At 43.7% G+C, this 19,116-nt stretch overlaps 2 protein-coding genes across 2 annotated transcripts in view; both read right to left on the bottom strand.

Moving 5' to 3' along the window:
• The window catches only part of ndst2a (N-deacetylase/N-sulfotransferase (heparan glucosaminyl) 2a), a 171,206-nt gene that overhangs the window by 111,725 nt on the left and 40,365 nt on the right, over window positions 1–19,116 (bottom strand). The window contains exon 2 of the mRNA XM_062995544.1: window positions 6,998–7,099. The gene's annotated coding sequence lies outside the window, so the exon portion shown is untranslated. The remainder of the gene's footprint in view (window positions 1–6,997; window positions 7,100–19,116) is intronic.
• The window catches only part of myoz1a (myozenin 1a), a 294,151-nt gene that overhangs the window by 240,038 nt on the left and 34,997 nt on the right, over window positions 1–19,116 (bottom strand). The window lies entirely within an intron of this gene.

Raw genomic sequence — 19,116 nt, 5'->3', positions numbered from 1 at the left:
CCAGTGTGAATGCATGGAAAACACATTTTAATTTTCTTTCAAGAATATGATACAGACTGACCAACACTGTTACGCTAAATCAGCATTGAAAATTGACTTTACTCTTAACAGCCTTCTACAATGCTGGAGCTTCTTAAAACTGAATATTTTCTTTTAAATAGAAGTGTTATTTACCTGCTATTAAATTGTTTTCCAACAAAATCCGCCCAATTTGGCGGATAATCGCCCAATCTGGCAACACCGGAATGCGCAGAGCCAGCTGGCGCTTTTACTCGTAGCGCGCCACGAATACTACATAATGAGGAGCGCTGCTCCTGCGTGCAGAAATGCTTCCGCAAAAAAAATTGCCGGCAAAGCGGTGGTGGGGGGGCCAGAGGGGTGGCCGAAGATTACTTTATGGTGGCCATGGCAACCACTGGCCACCCCCTGGTTCCGCCCCTGCCAAGAAGAAAGCAAAAATATCTTTTCACTAAGGAAAATGACAAAAATAGTAACGCACAGTAACTTGGATAAGTAACTTTAATCTGATTACTGGATTGGAAATAGTAACGCGTTAGATTACTCGTTACTGAAAAATGTGGTCAGATTAGAGTAACAGTTACAGACCATCCGTGGCATTATCTGGTTGTGCCACCTCAGTCTGTTAATTTGAATGGCCTGAGGCTAACCGTGTTAGCTTAGTAATCGCTGTCCAAGTAGTGCGTCTAAATAAATCATCTGCCACAAATAAAGAATGACAAAATAATCCAGGTTGGTTTGTTTTCCTCCCTCCGAGGCTGGAGTCACCGCTTCAGTTTTCTTCTCAGCGCTGCCGTCTGCTGCATGAATGAGACAGAAGATCACGCAGCGACATGTTGATTCTCCTCCACGGTGAACCCAGACGCCTCCTCGTTCTTCTCTTCTTCTCTTAAACAGCAGGCCCGAGGCTACACCTACTATTATTTCATTATTTAGGTGTTTTACTTCACGCTATAAACGGCTTTGGTTCCTGCTTTTACACCCAGGCATGGTTCCCTCACCTAATTTATTTATTTATTTTTGTTGGTACAAACTGACAACCTGGCAGTGATGGTGGGGCTTGAACCGACAACCTTCTGAGTTCTAGTCTACTATCTTAATCACTGAGCTACCACTGCCCTTAACACAATGACAATTTTGACATTTACTGTACTGTGACGGGCAACATTCTAAGCAATTGAGGCCTTTCTTAGGGGCCCGACAGTGACAACCAGGCAGTGGTGGGTCTTGAACCGACAACCTTCTGAGTCTTACCCACTGAGCTACCACTGCTCTACATACAATGTCATTTTTGGAACTTAAAGTACTGTGACCGTGTACTGCCTAAGCAATTAAGGGTTGAGGGCCTTGCTCAGGGGCCCCAACAGTGACAACCTGGCAGTGATGGTGGGGCTTGAACCAAGAACCTTGAGTTGTAGTTTACTATCTTAACCACTGAGCTACCACTGCCTTACAAACGACGACAATGGTAATTGAGACATAAGGGCCTTGCTCAGGGGCCCAACAGTGAATACCTGGCAGTGGTGGGACTTGAACCAACAACGCTCTGAGTTCTAGTCTACTGTCTTAATCACTGAGCTACCATTGCCCTTAACACAAGGACAATGGCGATTGAGGGTTAAGGGCCTTGCTCAGGGGCCCAACAGTGACAACCTGGCAGTGGTGGGGCTTGAACAGACAACCTTCTGAGTTCTAGTCTACTGTCTTAATCACTGAGCTACCCCTGCTCTACATACAATGACAGTTTTGGAACTTTTTGGTACTCACAGTACTGTGACAGTATATTGTATAAGCAATTGTGACATAAGGGCCTTGCTCAGGGGCCCAACAGTGACAATCTGGCAGTTGTGGGGCATGATAGTCTACCACATCTTGACCACTGCCCTACATACGCTTACATTTTTGGCAATGACAGGCAACGTTCTAAGCAACTGAGCAAACAGTGGCAACTTGGCAGTGATGGGGCTTGAACCAGCAACCTTTAGATTACTAGTCCAGCACTTTAACCGCTAGGCTACATTAAGCCTGAACAGAAATGTGTGCTGAGGCATGTTTCAGGGTCCATCCAGTTAGCGATGCGACTATTAGAACCATGGACGGCGTATTTAAGTGCCGCTGCGTTTAACGATTATTACACCATAATTACAGAAGCGTTGCGGGGATTAAAACCGCTACGCTGACGTGACTCTCGCGGCGGATGAGCGTTAAATAAATTGCTAACTCTCTCTCTCTCTCGTTTGACGCGAGTTTCCCTTTTAGTATGTGTGCCTACACTAGCCTGAGTGCTAACACCATCGTCCATCATACCCGGAGAGGACAGGAACCGAACGCGAGCTGGTCGGTCTGAGCCGCTGGTTACGATCAGAATCATCAGAATCAGAAATACTTTATCGATCCCGGGGGAAAATTGCAGTTCTTACACTAGCACCCATTTATGTAGAAGAATAAACACTACTAGCTTAAAACAAAGAAAAAAGAAGAAAAATGTGCAAATACAAGTTAAAAAGTAATTTTACACATAATGAATTAAAATACTTTACGTTATTATTATTGCACGTATGAATAACGAATATTGCACAGCGGCGGTCCGTTTATGCTATTGCTGAATCGACCACGTTATCGTACATAAACACGATCTGATACAGCGGTGTGACCTAGCAGGCTGCTAGCATTATGAGAATGCGCCAGTGCACCGATGCTGAACGACCTTGCGTGACCCCGCGTTGGCTTTATTTACACCCCCAATCTTACATTGACTTTGACTTTTATTTGATGTCAGACAGGATGAACCCGAGATATTTCATGTTTTATCTGCTCAACGTCATTTCATGTATCAATAAACATCCATTCCTGCGTTTCAGACCTGCAACACGTTCCAAAAAAAGTTGGGACAGTAAAGCATTTACCACTTTGTAACGTTTTGGCACCGAGGAGACCGAGCGATTTAGCGTTTCAGCTTTTATTTTGTCCCGTTCTTCCTGCAAACGCGTCTTAAGATGTGCAAAATCCTGCACGCGTTCTCTATTGGGGACGGGTCAGGACTGCAGGCGGGCCGGTCCGGTACCCGTACCCTCTCCTCCCGCAGCCACGCCTTTGTAATGTGTGCAGCAGGTGGTTTTGCATCGTCTTGTTGAAAAATGCTGGACGTCCCTGGAAAAGACGACGTCTTGAGGGCAGCACGTGTTGCTCTAAGACAGGGGTGGGCAATTACATTTCCCAAGGGGCGACATAAGAAACGGTTACTGTTGTGGGGGGCCGGACCGATAAGGTGAACTTCATTCTGCTCAGTATTAATAAGATTTCTTTTTATTGCTTAAATTTGACAGTTCTGATAAGCTGTTACTGTTAAGAGTCGATGTTACAATCAGAAAATGAAAAGCAAAAACATCAGCATTATTTCACTATTTAATCAACTTTATTAAAAACAAACGTGAACAGGATGTGCAGTAACTTCACACACGGTGCTGCTGCTGGATGTGTGAAACTTTATAAAAAGTCCGTGTTGGTTTGCAGTTTAGTTAGTGAAGCTCCAGATGTGACGCTCTGCATCGTTCTTGTATTTCTCTGTGTTTAGTACCGTAACGGCGATATACACCCTGGATTTAAAGTGTGATCCTTAAACAGCTTTACACCTGACTGACTTCTGAAGTTCATGTCTTGTTAAAAACTCGCTCGTCTCTCTCAGTCGCGCTCAGTTCTGTTCGCCGACACGTTACGTTGGAGCCGATACACTCGTCTCGCGCGCACGTAAATCCAACCTTGCGGAAATTTAAAGAAATAGCGCGCCCGTCAAAATAAAAACAATCCTGTTATATGCCGTGTGTGATGTACATTTATTCACGTCTGATGACCTCATGCGGGCCGGTTGGGGACGGCGGGCCGTACAATGCCCAGGTCTGCTCCAAGATCTCAATGTACTTTTCTGCATTAATGCTGCATCAAAGAAATGTTAATGACCTTTGCCGAGGGCACCGACACGCCCCATACCATGACGGACCCCGGCCTTTGGACTTGTTTTGGACTGATAACAGTCTGGACGGTCCTTTTCGTCTTTGGTCCGGAGCACACGGCGTCCATTTGTTCCAAAAGAGACCTGGAATGCTGATTAATCTGACCACAAAACACGTTTCCACTGTGTGATGGTCCATCCTAGATGCCTCCGAGCCCAGAGAAGTCGACGCCGCTTCTGGACATGGTTAACATAAGGCTTCTTTTTTGCACAGTAAAGTTTGTGCAGTAACTCTGTAGCTGTACTGTAGAGCTTGATAAAGGTTTGATGAACTAATCCCTCACCCATGTGGTTATATCGGCTAGTGTCGAGTGGAGGTTCTCGATGCAGGAATGGATGTTTATTAATAAATGAAATGAAGTTGAGCAGATAAAACATGAAATATCTCAGGTTCATCCTGTCTGACATCAAATAAAAGTCAAAGTAAATATAAGGAACACTGTGTTATATTTTATTTGCATTTTCCATACTGTACCAACGTGTAGACACTGTCCTGCTCCACTGTACTATATTCTAATCTCTTATCTCACTCAACACCTCTACATCAGACCCTGAGCCACGACCCTGACCCCGTGATTACGTAACGCTCCTGTTTCAGTCTGGCGGTCTTCGACATGCCGCTGAGCGTCCGTGGTATGCGCAAGTTCACTAGGGATGTAACGATACACTCTACCCACGATACGATACGATTCACGATACTGAGTTCACGATACGATTTTTTTCAACAAAATGAAGTTAAAGACAAATTATGACAAAGTTTCCTTTTATTATTTCTCTTTAAAAAATAAAATAGAATAATGTATGTGTGCTTAGCTTTTATTTATCTAAATAAAAAACAAAAACAAAAACAATGCTGCACATTTCCCCTCACATTTCACATTTTGTGTAAGAAACAAATCCCACATTATATAATAAATAAATAATACAAACAAAGAAAGTAACCTCAAATAAATAAATAATCTAAGGTTTTGCCTGTGCTCCTTCCAAGCTTGGTAAAGTGCTGTAAAGTAAAGTGCTGTAAAGTAAAGTGCTGTGAAGTAAAGTGCTGTGAAGTAAAGTGCTGTGAAGTAAAGTGCTGTGAAGTAAAGTGCTGTAAAGTAAAGTGCTGTAAAGTAAAGTGCTGTGAAGTAAAGTGCTGTGAAGTAAAGTGCTGTGAAGTAAAGTGCTGTAAAGTAAAGTGCTGTAAAGTGCTGTAAAGTAAAGTGCTGTGAAGTAAAGTGCTGTGAAGTAAAGTGCTGTAAAGTAAAGTACTGTAAAGTAAAGTGCTGTAAAGTGCTGTAAAGTAAAGTGCTGTGAAGTAAAGTGCTGTGAAGTAAAGTACTGTAAAGTAAAGTACTGTAAAGTAAAGTGCTGTAAAGTGCTGTAAAGTAAAGTGCTGTGAAGTAAAGTGCTGTGAAGTAAAGTGCTGTAAAGTAAAGTGCTGTAAAGTGCTGTAAAGTAAAGTGCTGTGAAGTAAAGTGCTGTAAAGTAAAGTACTGTAAAGTAAAGTACTGTAAAGTAAAGTGCTGTAAAGTGCTGTAAAGTAAAGTGCTGTGAAGTAAAGTGCTGTGAAGTAAAGTGCTGTGAAGTAAAGTGCTGTGAAGTAAAGTGCTGTAAAGTAAAGTGCTGTGAAGTAAAGTGCTGTGAAGTAAAGTGCTGTAAAGTAAAGTGCTGTGAAGTAAAGTGCTGTGAAATAAAGTGCTGTAAAGTAAAGTGCTGTAAAGTAAAGTACTGTAAAGTAAAGTGCTGTGAAGTAAAGTGCTGTAAAGTAAAGTACTGTAAAGTAAAGTGCTGTAAAGTGCTGTAAAGTAAAGTGCTGTGAAGTAAAGTGCTGTGAAGTAAAGTGCTGTAAAGTAAAGTGCTGTAAAGTAAAGTACTGTAAAGTAAAGTGCTGTAAAGTGCTGTAAAGTAAAGTGCTGTAAAGTAAAGTACTGTAAAGTAAAGTGCTGTGAAGTAAAGTGCTGTAAAGTAAAGTACTGTAAAGTAAAGTGCTGTAAAGTGCTGTAAAGTAAAGTGCTGTGAAGTAAAGTGCTGTGAAGTAAAGTGCTGTGAAGTAAAGTGCTGTAAAGTAAAGTGCTGTGAAGTAAAGTGCTGTGAAATAAGTGCTGTAAAGTAAAGTCCTGGCATTACAGAATGGCTAAAGTGCAGGCGCGATGGAACGCAGTATTTAGGCTCCAGTGTGTTAACCAGCAATCGAAATCTCTCATTTTCAACTACTAAAAATGACCTCATATCTTTTGCCACGAAAATGCCATTGCACCTCACGTAAACGCGCTTGTCACCGGAGCTTCTCACTGTGGTGCCGGTTTATATGTTTATCATGTTCGTTGCGCTGCGTGTAGTTCAGTATCCTGTTGTTTTGTCTTGAGGAAACCACACTTCTGATTTGAAAAAGAAAGGGGGCATCCTCAAGTTCCACATCTTCACCTGCGGTCGCCTTTTTTCTAGTACTGTGTAGTTGTAGGGTTGCCAAGTCAGGCATAAATCACCACCGCAACCTTTGACTTTTCACCCATTTTGGATAAAGCTCGATTTGGCAACCAGGCGAGGTGGCTGGCGCACGTGCCCTTCGCTGTTTAAAGTGAATATCGATTCATTTTACTTGAATTATCGATTTAAATCGTGTATTGGTGCATCGTTACACCCCTAGAGTTCACAGCAGGTCAGCGGGTGATCTGGTCCGGTGGGGGTTCTAATGCATTTCGGTACGCGGTCAAGCTCTTAATTTGGCTCCGCTGGCGGTGAGCCGTCGCAGCTTTTCAGCAGCTCGCAATCAACACGCCAGCGCATGGGAGCTCACACAGACTGGCACAGTGATATCACCCACAACCCCACACACACACACACACACACACACTGTGTACCCTTCCTTCAGGTCCACTGTGTGTGACAGAAAACCTCACCCAACCTCACCCAAACAAATCACACACACACACACGCGCGCACACACACGACACGCCACAAAGTGACAGAGACGGATTCAGCTCGCACCTCGGGTCTCGGCGGTCCCCGCGGCCTCCTCCCGTCTCCGTGGTGACATCCAGGAGAGATGCGATGGTGGGCAGCGGTGACAAATGTCCAGCCTTCAGAGATCTGCCAAGAAAGCAGAGAGAGAAACGTTCACATAAAGGGTCGAGTCAGTAAAGAACATCCGCACTGCACCAGCCTCAAGGACTCGGATTTATTTTATAAGTATTATTTATTTCTAATTCATGCCTTTATTTACACTTCAGTTTTTAAAAGATTACACGTCAGGAAACCTTTTTTTTTGCCAATTTCCTCTAGTTGTATTTGTTTACCCAATTGCATTTGGGGTTCACGTGGAGATCTGTATCATGCACGGAGAGTCAAACCAACACAAAGAATCAACAAATCACAGAATATCCCAGTCGTTCAGGAAATGAAGTTGGCTCGAATATTAATACACCAGAGCCGACATCTTAAAATCGCAGGTTCAGATCTCAGCCCTGAAGAAGCAGCTTCAGTCAGAATGTGAAGGTTCAGTTCTAAGTGCATCAATCACTGCCTGTAGTCTTAGCGAACCAGGCATCACAGCTCGTCTCTCCCAGGAGAATTTATTTATTTATTTATTAGGATTTTAACGTCATGTTTTACACCGTGTTTACATTCATGACAGGAACGGTCGTTACTCGTGACAAGATTCATCAGTTCAGGTTTGATGTCGAACACAGCCATGGACGATTTAGTATCTCCGATTCACCTCACTTGCACGTCTTCGGACTGTGGGAGGAAACCGGAGCACCCGGAGGAAACCCGCACAGACATGCAAGTGCAAGGAGAACATGCAAACTCCACACACAGAGAGGAGACCGAGCTACCCCACCGAGCAAAGTCCTACAGCTATTAATCTGTTGCACCTAAATATTTTTCCACATTAAGTTAATCTTGCCAACGAACCCATTTTCATTCATAGTAATAAGTACAGGTAGTTAACCTCAACCCTGCTTCCAGGAGAAACGAGCGTGTGAAGAACCTGCCGCACTCATCGCGGCCGCGTCTGCACCTCCACAGCCAGCGGCGCTCAGAAAATCCATTACGGCCGCCGTTTACCTTCATCAATTAATCAATCCCAGATCTGAACAGAAAGGAAAATTCCCTCAGCCAGCTCGTGTGCTGGAGGGGCATTTTAGGACGAGAACGGAGAGACGACGTCGCCTACATAACAAACAAACACCACCATCAGGAAAACGGGCTGATTTGGAAGCCTTTAAACACGTCACTTCATCAGGCCGAGCGAGAGGGAACGGCGTCCGTCGCTTAATGAGCGAATGTTAATCAGCTTGGTCCGGGTTTGGAGAACGCACACGGATCAGAAGCGACGGCGATGCTCCATCCAGCTTTGAGTGAAGAACGCCGGAAGCTTGTGCTGCACGATAATGGTGATCAGCTGACCTCGTCGCTGCACTAGCTTAAGCACGGCGAATTGAACTTCGACCCTGTTAAACCTACCGGCGTTCATTAGGAGCGGGATTAATGATGCCTGTGAGCGCTCCTGCTTTTGTGTTAGTCGCCATCGTGCTCGGTGCTCTGCCGACCTAATGTCCAGCATTCGGTGATTGGGAGACGGTGACCCTAAATATAGGCTGATACGAGCGTGGCTGTGGCCGAGAGCGAATCCTGAAGTGCTCGGGCGGAGCAGCAGGATGTTCCGCAAACGTACTAGCACTGGGACACTGGGACCGGAGTAAAAAGGAGGCGCCTCTACGGAAGTTGATTGCAGCATATGACTCTTCTAACGTGCGAATAAGAAGGGGTCGGAGGGCCGCGCCTCAGGTGGCGCAGCGGTAAAGTACGCTAGCGCACCAGAGTCGGGGTCTCGAATACATCGTATCGAATCTCAGCTCTGCCTTTCCGACTGGGCCGGGCGGCTGCATGAACGACGATCGGCTGTCGTTCGGCGTTAGAGGGTAAAAAGTCGGATCATGGGTCCTCATAACTGGTGCGACTGCGACCCCTGCCGGCTGACTGCTGGCGCCTGCACAGGGCTGAGGAATAATGCCGATGGGGGTGTGGCCCTCCGTACACAGTGCCCGTCAAGTGTATGAACTCGACTGGTGCAGGTGAAAAATGCAGTCTGTACTGATTATGTCCCGGAGGGGGCGCAAGTCAGTTGAGAGGCGTCCTCGGTCAGCGGTGAAGGGTCGAACCAGTATAGAGGACGAGATCAGGGTAACTGGACACGACTAGGGGTCAGAGGGAAGCAAATACACCCTCATCGGAGACGATTAAGGTCCCCAGTTGTGGAAGACTAATTGGCTACATTAAACTGGCAGTAAAAGGAAGGAAATCCATCAATAAAATAGAACTGTTCACCTTCCTGGTTCAAATAAATAATGTAATTCAATTATATTTTAATTAAGATGCTGCGAGCTGAACGACCACATTAGTATTATTATTAGAACTATATTTTCTGTATGAGGCTTTTAGGATGTTGAGAATTGAGGTGTAAAAGCCACAATACAACGTTATTAATCTAAATTTATTACTCTGCGACTCCACAAAACTCCCGAAGAGCAAAAGGAATTATAAATAAATGCAAAAATCAAAATGAAAAACTAAACACAGAAGTCGTGAGTTCGACTCTCGGCTCCGGGTCCTTTCTGTGCAGAGTTTGCATGTTCTCCCCGTGTCTGCGTCGGTTTCTTCCGGGAGCTCCGGTTTCCTCCAACAGTCCAAAAACATGCAGCCAGGCTAATTGGAGACGCTGAATTGTCCTATAGGTACCCGGCCACTAGGATGCATAAAGCAGTGCACTGTAGTGCCGGTCCCAAGCCCGGATAAATAAGGAGGGTCGTGTCAGGAAGGGCATCCGGCGTAAATCAATAATCAAATCAATAATGCGGATCACGACCCGCCGGCGACCCCTGCACTGCACACGTGTCAGAGAGGGCGTGCGTTAGTCACAGGCCTCCTCGGTCAGCAGCGTTACAGATAAAATACAAATCTGGGAATTGGATATGACTAAATCACATCTCCGGTCACATTTTGCTGTATGGGTTTAAAATTAGAACAGAAAAAAAAAAAACATCAGGTTGTCAGAAGCAGCTTCTCAGTTTCATGTTTATTCCATCTGTTCCAAACAAGCTCAACACATCACACGTCTCTTCACTTCTTAAATTTTTTTTTTTACTGCTCCACACACACACACACACACACACACACACACACACACACACACACACACACACACACACACACACACACACACACACACACACACACACACACACAGTGGTGTGTATCCTCAGGCGGCTGATCTCGGCTTCCTCCGTCCCTCCCTCAGGATTAAATTACAGGAGAGGATCACACAGGAAGGAGCCGGGCCACACCACAGCGCTCTCAGCAGGCCCTGATCAATCGGGTCAATGGAAGTGATCAGCATCATGAGCTCGGCTCGGGGCCCGTGTGGAGACGGCCTAATTCACTTAAACTATTAGCCGAGAGGGACGGAGAGTCCCGACGGGCTTCTCTCACACGGGAGGGGATCATACCAACCCCGGCCATATGGAGACAATAGAGCTGAACAAGAGAGGGGGGGGGGGGATGGAAGGCGGAGGGGTTTGGGTTGGACAGTGGGCTAGACGCTAGACTTACGTCATACGTGGTGTTGTACATACACCACCCTCATGGTCTAGCAATAACATTAACAAGTGCTCATTTGGGAGCAGGTGGTATTTATTTATTTATTTATTATTTTATTAGGATTTTAGCGTCATGTTTTACACCTCGGTTACATTCATGACAGGAACGGTAGTTACTCATTACACAAGATTCATCATGTCAAACAGTCATGGACAATTTAGTATCTCCAATTCACCTCACTTGCACGTCTTTGGACTGTGGGAGGAAACCGGAGCACCCGGAGTAAACCCACGTGGACACGGAGAGAACATGCCAACGTTACACAGTTAACACTGCTCCATCTGGGAATCAAACCCAGGACCTTCATGCTGTGAGGCGTCAGAGCTACCCACCGAACCACCATGCCGCGGTATTTAACACCGGGAGTCTGGGCACTCGGGTGGCGCGGAGGTCTGATGCGCTAACACGCCAATGACGGAGCCACCGCAGGGCCACCGACCCGGCGGGGCGTCCACACAGACACATTTACATTTTCAGCCTTTAGCAGACGCTTTTATCCAGAGCGACTTACACGATGAGCAATTGAGGGTTAAGGACCTGGCTCAGGGGCCCAACCGTGGTGGTGGTGAGGCGTGAACCGGCAACCTTACGATCACTAGTCCAACATCTTAACCACTAAGCTACCACTGCCCCATGTGAGATACAATCGGAGAAGGATTCTCACTTTATTATTGGTTTGTTTTTAGTTTGGCTTTTACTTGGTCTTTTGTCTGAAGGGGTTTTGGGAGATGACGGGGCTCGGCGAGTGACTCTCCATGCGCGATACGGATCATCATATGAACCTGCCTTGTGCAGGTGAAACAAAATGGTCAGGACTGCACACGGCTGTGGCTTTGCTAGGTCAGAAGTGGACCTCCACTCCTCGTACAAATTGGATACGACTAGACTGGAAGGACAATTGGGGGGAAGTTCTTTTAAATATCTTAGTTTAAAAATGAGATCCATTCTGCTAAACATACTTGGTCCAATTAGCAACATTAAACATGATGATGATGCTCTGCTTTCTGTAGAAGCAAATCTCGCCCTTTCTGCTCTTTTCCCTTCCCAATCACCCCCCAAATACGCTTCCACAAAAACAACACACACACTAGTACAGTCTGCACAGTGTGTGAAAATGATTTGCTTTAGATCTAGATCGAGGACACGATGCTGAAACAGAAAAGCATCGCCCCTCTGCGCTGGAGGTCACCTTCTAACCTGAGCGCCTTACCAGCTTGTGTTACCAGAATCCATTTGCAGCTCTGATATTACTGGCTCATCGTCTCAACCGGCTCCCGACGTTCACGACCCGAAGATGAAGACAGAAATTAAAAAGCGACGGGTTCGTTCCTATAAGAGTTTTACGGCGATGGTTTCCACGCTGATGGCGAGTCCCTTCGCTCTACGGTGGCATTTATTTTAAGGTGTACGCATCGCATACTCATCGAGAGCTTATGAGGAACACAAAAGCGACGCGAGGAAAAAACTACTTAAAGTAAATGATGGTCACATTAGGACGACGGTCCCACTGGGTGAAGAGTGTTAACATAAGAAGAGAATAAAGTAAGAAGTCTGATGCACTGCAAAATAATCGAAGCTTTTTTTATTCTGCGGTCAGTCCCACTGGCCTGGACGAAATGTCGTTGCAATATGTCGGCCAGCACGGCGGAACTCCCCACATAATTACCCACAGGTCATTGCTGCTGGCCCACAGCCATCAATAATGCAAAACGACGTGTACGGAAGTGTGTCCTCCCTTCAGCATTTTATTGACATTTTGTGTGTGGTCGTAACATTTTTATTGGATGGATAAAAGCCAACAAGAAACAAAATGTACAAGAGTAGAGTGTTTTACCACGGCTTTATCCTGGTCAGGGTCGCAGAGGGTGCAATTCACTTGGCAAAAGGTAGAAAACACCTTAGACAGGTCACCAGTCCATCACCGGACACAGACACACTCTTTAGCAGCACCAATGAACCAGACTGCATGTCTTTGGACTGTGAGAGAACATGCAAACTTTCACACAGAAAGAACCCAGATCGCTCCACCTGGGAATCGAACCCAGGACCTTCTTGCTGTGAGGTGACAGTGCTACCCACCGAGCCACAATTACCTGCCAGTTAACAGCAACTTTCTGTTTAAAACCCTCAATTCAATCCAAAACCACTTCAGACAAAAGAACAGGTCAAAGCAAAACTAAATACAAACGAATAAAGTCAGAATTCTATTCCGATCGTGTCCGTGTGGACGCCCGGCCGGGTCGGCGGCCCTGCGGCGGTTCCGCATTGACGTGTTAGCGCATTAGAGCTCGAGTGCCCTCAAATACCGATTTTAAATACCGCCACAAATATCACCTGCTCCCAAATGAGCACTTGTTAATGTCACCGCCAGACCTCCAGAGTTCAAGTGTACGGGGTTTTAATCGACGTTTATTTGGGACGGCGGCTGATTTACTGTAGCAGATCTGCTCGTGAACGGAGACGCTTGTTCATTTCAGTGTTGTTGATTGATCAGTTTATTGCATTTTGGGGATCAATAAAGTCATGAATCGATCAGAGTTAGAGCAGCAATTCACAAACATCACAAACATCACACAAACACGTCCATGTGAAAAGAAATAAAATATAAAACATGTAATGTATCGTAAAGATAAAAAGAATATAGGACAAAAGGAGTAAGACTGAAGGGAGTAGTGTAAAACAGTACCATGGGCAATTGTGATAAGTACTAAAAAAGTTCAAAAAATACTAAAAAATAGGAACAAAAATACTAAAAAATGTTACAAAAATACTACAAAAAAAGTTTTAAAAAATACTAAAAGTTTTAAAATACTAAAAAAAGTTAAAAAAAAAATATACTAAAAAAAGTTACAAAAATACAAAAAAAAAAAGTTTTAAAAAATACTAAAAGTTTTTAAATACTAAAAAAAGTTTAAAAAAAATACTAAACAAAAAGATTTAAAAAATACTAAAAGTTTTAAAATACTAAAAAAAAGTTAAAAAAAAAAATACTAACAAAGTTACAAAAATACTTAAAAAAAAGTTTTAAAAAATACTAAAAAAAGTTTTAAGAAATACTAAAAAAAGTTCGAAAAAAATACTAAAAAAGTTTAAAGGTAAAAAAAAGTTCGAAAAATACTAAAACAATTCAAAAAACACTAACAAAAAGTTTAAAAAAATACCAAAAAAAAGTTACAAAAATACTAAAAAAATAAAAAGGTCAAAAAATTCTAAGTTAAAAAAATGCTTAGTTTAAAAAATACTAAAAAAGTTCAAAAAATACTAAAAACATGATCCAAATGTTCCATATACAAAAAAAGCCCAATAATATTAATACACGAAAAGCTGGTAACTGCTTCATAAACCTGCCTAGTAGTTCTCGTCCAGCAGGCGAGTGAATAAAAACAGATAAGAGCAGGTAGGAGCAGATCTGCCCGTCTCAGGTGACCAGGCTAATGATCCGTCCACCCCAGTTATTGTAAAGCTGTAGAGAGCTAATAATGGCACCCCCCACCCCCACCCGACGGCTCTATGACCCCCCCCCCCCCCAGCAGTGTGACAGCATAATGTTCCCTGTCAGCTTCAGTTCTAGGATCTATAATCTGGTCCTGAATGTAATCTAAGCGCAGGAGACGACTTACTGCAGAGTCGGCTGCTTCCACCGGCGCTGGGAGGCATGTGGGAATTCATTAGCACCGAGCGACCGCACGTATCCCATATCCCTGACAGGGCAAGTACGCCAGTCATGCCTCCCTCAGACACGCGTCTGACACCGACAGAAAACTGTCCTCGTGTTTTACATCAGGGAGAACCACGAGCCAGAAACAGCACAAATATAAATGAGTATTTTACAGCGGACGGAGGCACTCGCCTCGATCAGCTTTTCTATGCTTTTCTATTCAATGTTGGGTTTCCAGTCGTCTTAGCCAATTAAAACAGCCTCAATCTGCAGCAGCCTGAAGTTTAGATCTCAAAAGCCAGTAAAAGCCTCACACGTTTAAATCTGCGTTCACTCTCGCTCCTGAAGTCCGCTATCTTATTCCAATAAAAACTAAACCATGAAAACGATGTGCGTGACAGATCGCATCACCACCACCACCACCACCATCACCACCATCACCACCATCATCACCACCATCATCACCACCATCATCACCACCATCATCATCATCATCATCATCACCACCATCATCATCACCACCATCATCACCACCACCATCATCACCACCACCATCATCATCACCACCACCACCATCATCATCACCACCATCATCATCACCATCACCACCGCCACCGCCACCGCCACCGCCACCGCCGCCACCACCGCCGTCGTCGCCGCCGTCGTCGTCGTCTGCTTAATGCTGGATCATTCGCTTTTACTATAGCTCAATAGAAATGTTACATCATAACACTTGTTCTGAGAAACGGATCCGATTAAGCTTAATATCACAGCTGAACAGGATTTAATGATTTTTTTTTCAGGAGCAGCAGATTAGATGCAAGCTCACATCTCTTGTTTCACAAACGGTCGTGAAAAACTCATTTTAATTTAAATATATACAGTCCCTGACAGAAGTCTTGTCGCGTATCCAAGTTGTAGGAACAACAAATAATAACTTGACTTGTAGTTGATCAATTGAAATCTGAACTGGCTTATATGAAAGGCAAAGCCCTCTAGATTATGCTCATTATACCAGGATTAATAATTTAAGGGAAAATAAACTTGTATTTATAACAAAAAGGAGCATTTAAGACATTAGAAAGGTTAGGGGTAAGGGGGGGTTTGGGAGGTCTGGCACGGATTAATTCTATTTACATTATTTCTTATGGGAAAAATAGGTTTAACTAACGAACATTTTGACTTAAGAACAGCCCTTCAGAACCAATTACATTCGTAAGTCAAGGGTCCACTGTATTCTGTTCCTAATAGTTTATCTCTTACTTTATAAACTCAGCAACTCTAAAGGCACTCGGTTACACTAGCAATCGATTAGACAAAAGGTCCAAGATGTCGAAGTGTAAAGCAGCTTTGTAGTTTGGAAAACTCCCAACCGATTCTGTGGATGCAGAGGGAGGGTGTCAAAACACGGACGAGTAATTTCATCTTTCAACTATTAAGGTATTAAGGTATCGACTGTGCTGTGTACTGTAGTGTTATGTCGTGACTGCCGTTTTCTTTACAATTCTGTGATTCTGAGGTCCATGAAATTAAGCAAATTTCCATTGATTTTAGTAGGGCCCTAATTATAACTATAAACCTTATTATATTATTAGGGAGGCGCCCAGGTGGCGCAGCGGGATATTCCGCGAGCACACCAGCGCCTGAGATTCTGAACTCCTCGGTTCGAAACTCGGCGTTGCCACCGGTCGGCTGGACGCCATTTAGCGGGCATAACTGGCCTGCAGGGAGGCAGATAGAGGACAGTTTGTTTGTTTTGTTTATTAGGATTTTAACGTCATGTTTTACACTTTGGTTACATCCATGACAGGAACGGTAGTTACTCATCACACAAGGTTATATTAAACACAGTCATGGACTATTCAGTATCTCCAGTCTCTAGAGTGCATGGGTGAAAAAGGGTTCCGTTCAGGGCTGCACGTGGGTCGGAGGAGGCGTGAGCAGCAATATACCCACATCAACTGCAAAAAAAAAAATCGGGGATCCCCCAGCAGCGAAAGACTTAAAGGATTATCTAAATACATACATACATATACACTAAATATATACATATTATTAGGGACAAGATCCAGTCAAACACTGTTTATAAGAAATTGTAGGGGGATTAGTAATAGTAAAACAGTTTTGGCTAAATTTACTTAAACAAATTAGCCTTGATGAAAACAGCATCATTAAGTGTTGTGAAATTAATCAGTGATTAATGGTCATCTTGATAAACTTCTTAATCCATCTTTTCCTAGCGCTTTATATAACCCTGCTGTATTCTATACAGAATCTAGAGCTTTATTTTAACCTGGTCACGTGTCTCTTCTGTACTAATAATCTTAAAACAGCACATAGCTCAGCAAACAGCTAAAAAAGCTACACCACAAACCTGCTTGGGTTAGCGCAGGGGTGGGCAATTACATTTTCCAAGGGGCCACATAAGAAGCTGGGACTGTTGTGCAGGGCCGGACCAATAAGGTGAACTTCATTCTGCTCAATATTAATTTGATCTCTTTATAAAAAGCAGTAAATTGTACAGTTCTGACAATCTGAATTAGAAGTAGGCAGAGTAAAAACATCAACATTATTTCACTATTTAATCAACTCATTTTTCAGAAACAAATGTGAACAAAATGTGCAGGTTTTTAAACTTCACACTATTTAGTTTGGAGTCTAATTACCTCATTTGCTGTTTTAAGTCCTTTGTTATTGTTGGATATTCTTTTAAAAATCACAAAGCTGGTCCTGACTGCTCCAGTTCTGGATGTGTTAAACTTTATAAAAAAAAAAAAAGAGTCCTTGTTGCTTGTGCAGTTTAGTTAGCGCAGCTTCAGGTGTGACGCTCCGCATCGTTCATGTTCTTGTATTTCTCTCTTTAGTGGCGTAACAGCGACTTAAAGCCTAAACTGTGATCGTTAAACAGCTTTACATCTGACTTCAGTACATAAATACTTCAGAACTCCATGTCTCGACCGTCAATCACAATCGGTTCTGTTCGCCGACACATTACGGTGAAGCCCGATACACTCGCGCACGCGTAAATCCAAACTTGCGGAAATTTGAAGACACAGCGCTCCCGTCAAAAACAATCCTGTTATATGGCGAGTGTGATGTACGTACATTTATTTACCTCTGATTTTTAATTGCCACGGACCTCATGCGGGCCGGTTGGGGATGTCTCAATGCCCAGGTCTGGGTTAGAGGGTTGAACCCTTTCTTTAAAAGCTCTTTAAGAATATTAGAGAGACGCTTCCTCTTTTAGGAGATGCCTCCTGGCTGGAAGTCAAACCAAAGGACTCGTGTCTCTGCAGTAAATAGAAAAGGACCGACACCAGTTCACCAGGTTACATCTCCTCCCAGTACGAGAGGCTGAAGTTGACATTTGCACACTGACACGTGCCTGGCCCGTCATGCTAACGCTACTACATGTAATTAACACACACCCATGCACAGGCAGACGGAGCGCCAACTATTAAAGGTCATTCAGACGCTCTCCTGAACTCGCCAACATTTAGCATTTATTAGAAGCCGAGACTGACGGAGGACCTTAGAGAGAGTGAAACCCGGTGGCTGAGCATCTCGTTCCTGTTTACTCTCACACTGAAGAGCAGGGCTCTGTATCAGCATCGCTGTTTACTGTAGCGAGCCGCGGCAGCATAAACACTGGACAGACCCTGACCTGTTACTGACCGCAGGGAGGAACGTCCTTGACGAGGGAATGTGAATAAGAGAACACACACGGGCGGGAATCACATGGACGTCCTGCTGCACACAGGTCACCACAGAACTGTTTAGTGTTCTACTGTAAACTGTGTGTGTGTGTTTGTGTGTGTGTACATCCGTGTGTGTACATCTGTGTGTGTGTGTATCTGAGTGTATATCTGTGTGTGTGTATTTAACTGTGTGTATGTATAACTGTGTGTACATGTGTATATATGTGTGTGTATGTGTGTATATATATATGTGTGTGTGTGTGGAGCTGTGTGTATATATTTGTGTGTATATACTGTAAATGTGTGTGTGTGTCTGTGTATGTGTGTATATATATATATATATATATATATATGTGTGTGTGTGTGCGCATAGCTGTGTGTGTGTGTATCTGTGTATGTGTGTATCTATATGTGTGTGTGTATCTGTGTGTATATATTTGTGTGTATATCTGTGTGAGTGTAAATCTGTGTGTGTATGTGTGTATATCTGTTTGTGTATTTGTGAGTGTAAATCTGTGTGTATATACAGTACAGGCCAAAAGTTTGGACACACCTTCTCATTCAATGCGTTTTCTGTATTTTCATGACTATTTACATTGTAGATTCTCACTGAAGGCATCAAAACTATGAATGAACACATGTGGAGTTATGTACTTAACAAAAAAAGGTGAAATAACTGAAAACATGTTTTATATTCTAGTTTCTTCAAAATAGCCACCCTTTGCTCTGATTACTGCTTTGCACACTCTTGGCATTCTCTCAATGAGCTTCAAGAGGTAGTCACCTGAAATGGTTTTCAGGTGTGCCTTATCAGGGTTAATTAGTGGAATTTCTTGCTTTATCAATGGGGTTGGGACCATCAGTTGTGTTGTGCAGAAGACTACACAGCCGACAGCCCTATTGGACAACTGTTAAAATTCATATTATGGCAAGAACCAATCAGCTAACTAAAGAAAAATGAGTGGCCATCATTACTTTAAGAAATGAAGGTCAGTCAGTCCGGAAAATTGCAAAAACTTTAAATGTGTCCCCAAGTGGAGTCACAAAAACCATCAAGCGCTACAGCGAAACTGGCACACACGAGGACCGAC

This window comes from Trichomycterus rosablanca, chromosome 5 (genome assembly GCF_030014385.1).
Source record: "Trichomycterus rosablanca isolate fTriRos1 chromosome 5, fTriRos1.hap1, whole genome shotgun sequence".
Lineage (NCBI taxonomy): Eukaryota > Metazoa > Chordata > Actinopteri > Siluriformes > Trichomycteridae > Trichomycterus > Trichomycterus rosablanca.
Note: the sequence above shows the minus strand (reverse complement) of the source record. Positions and strands in the feature narration are given on the sequence as shown.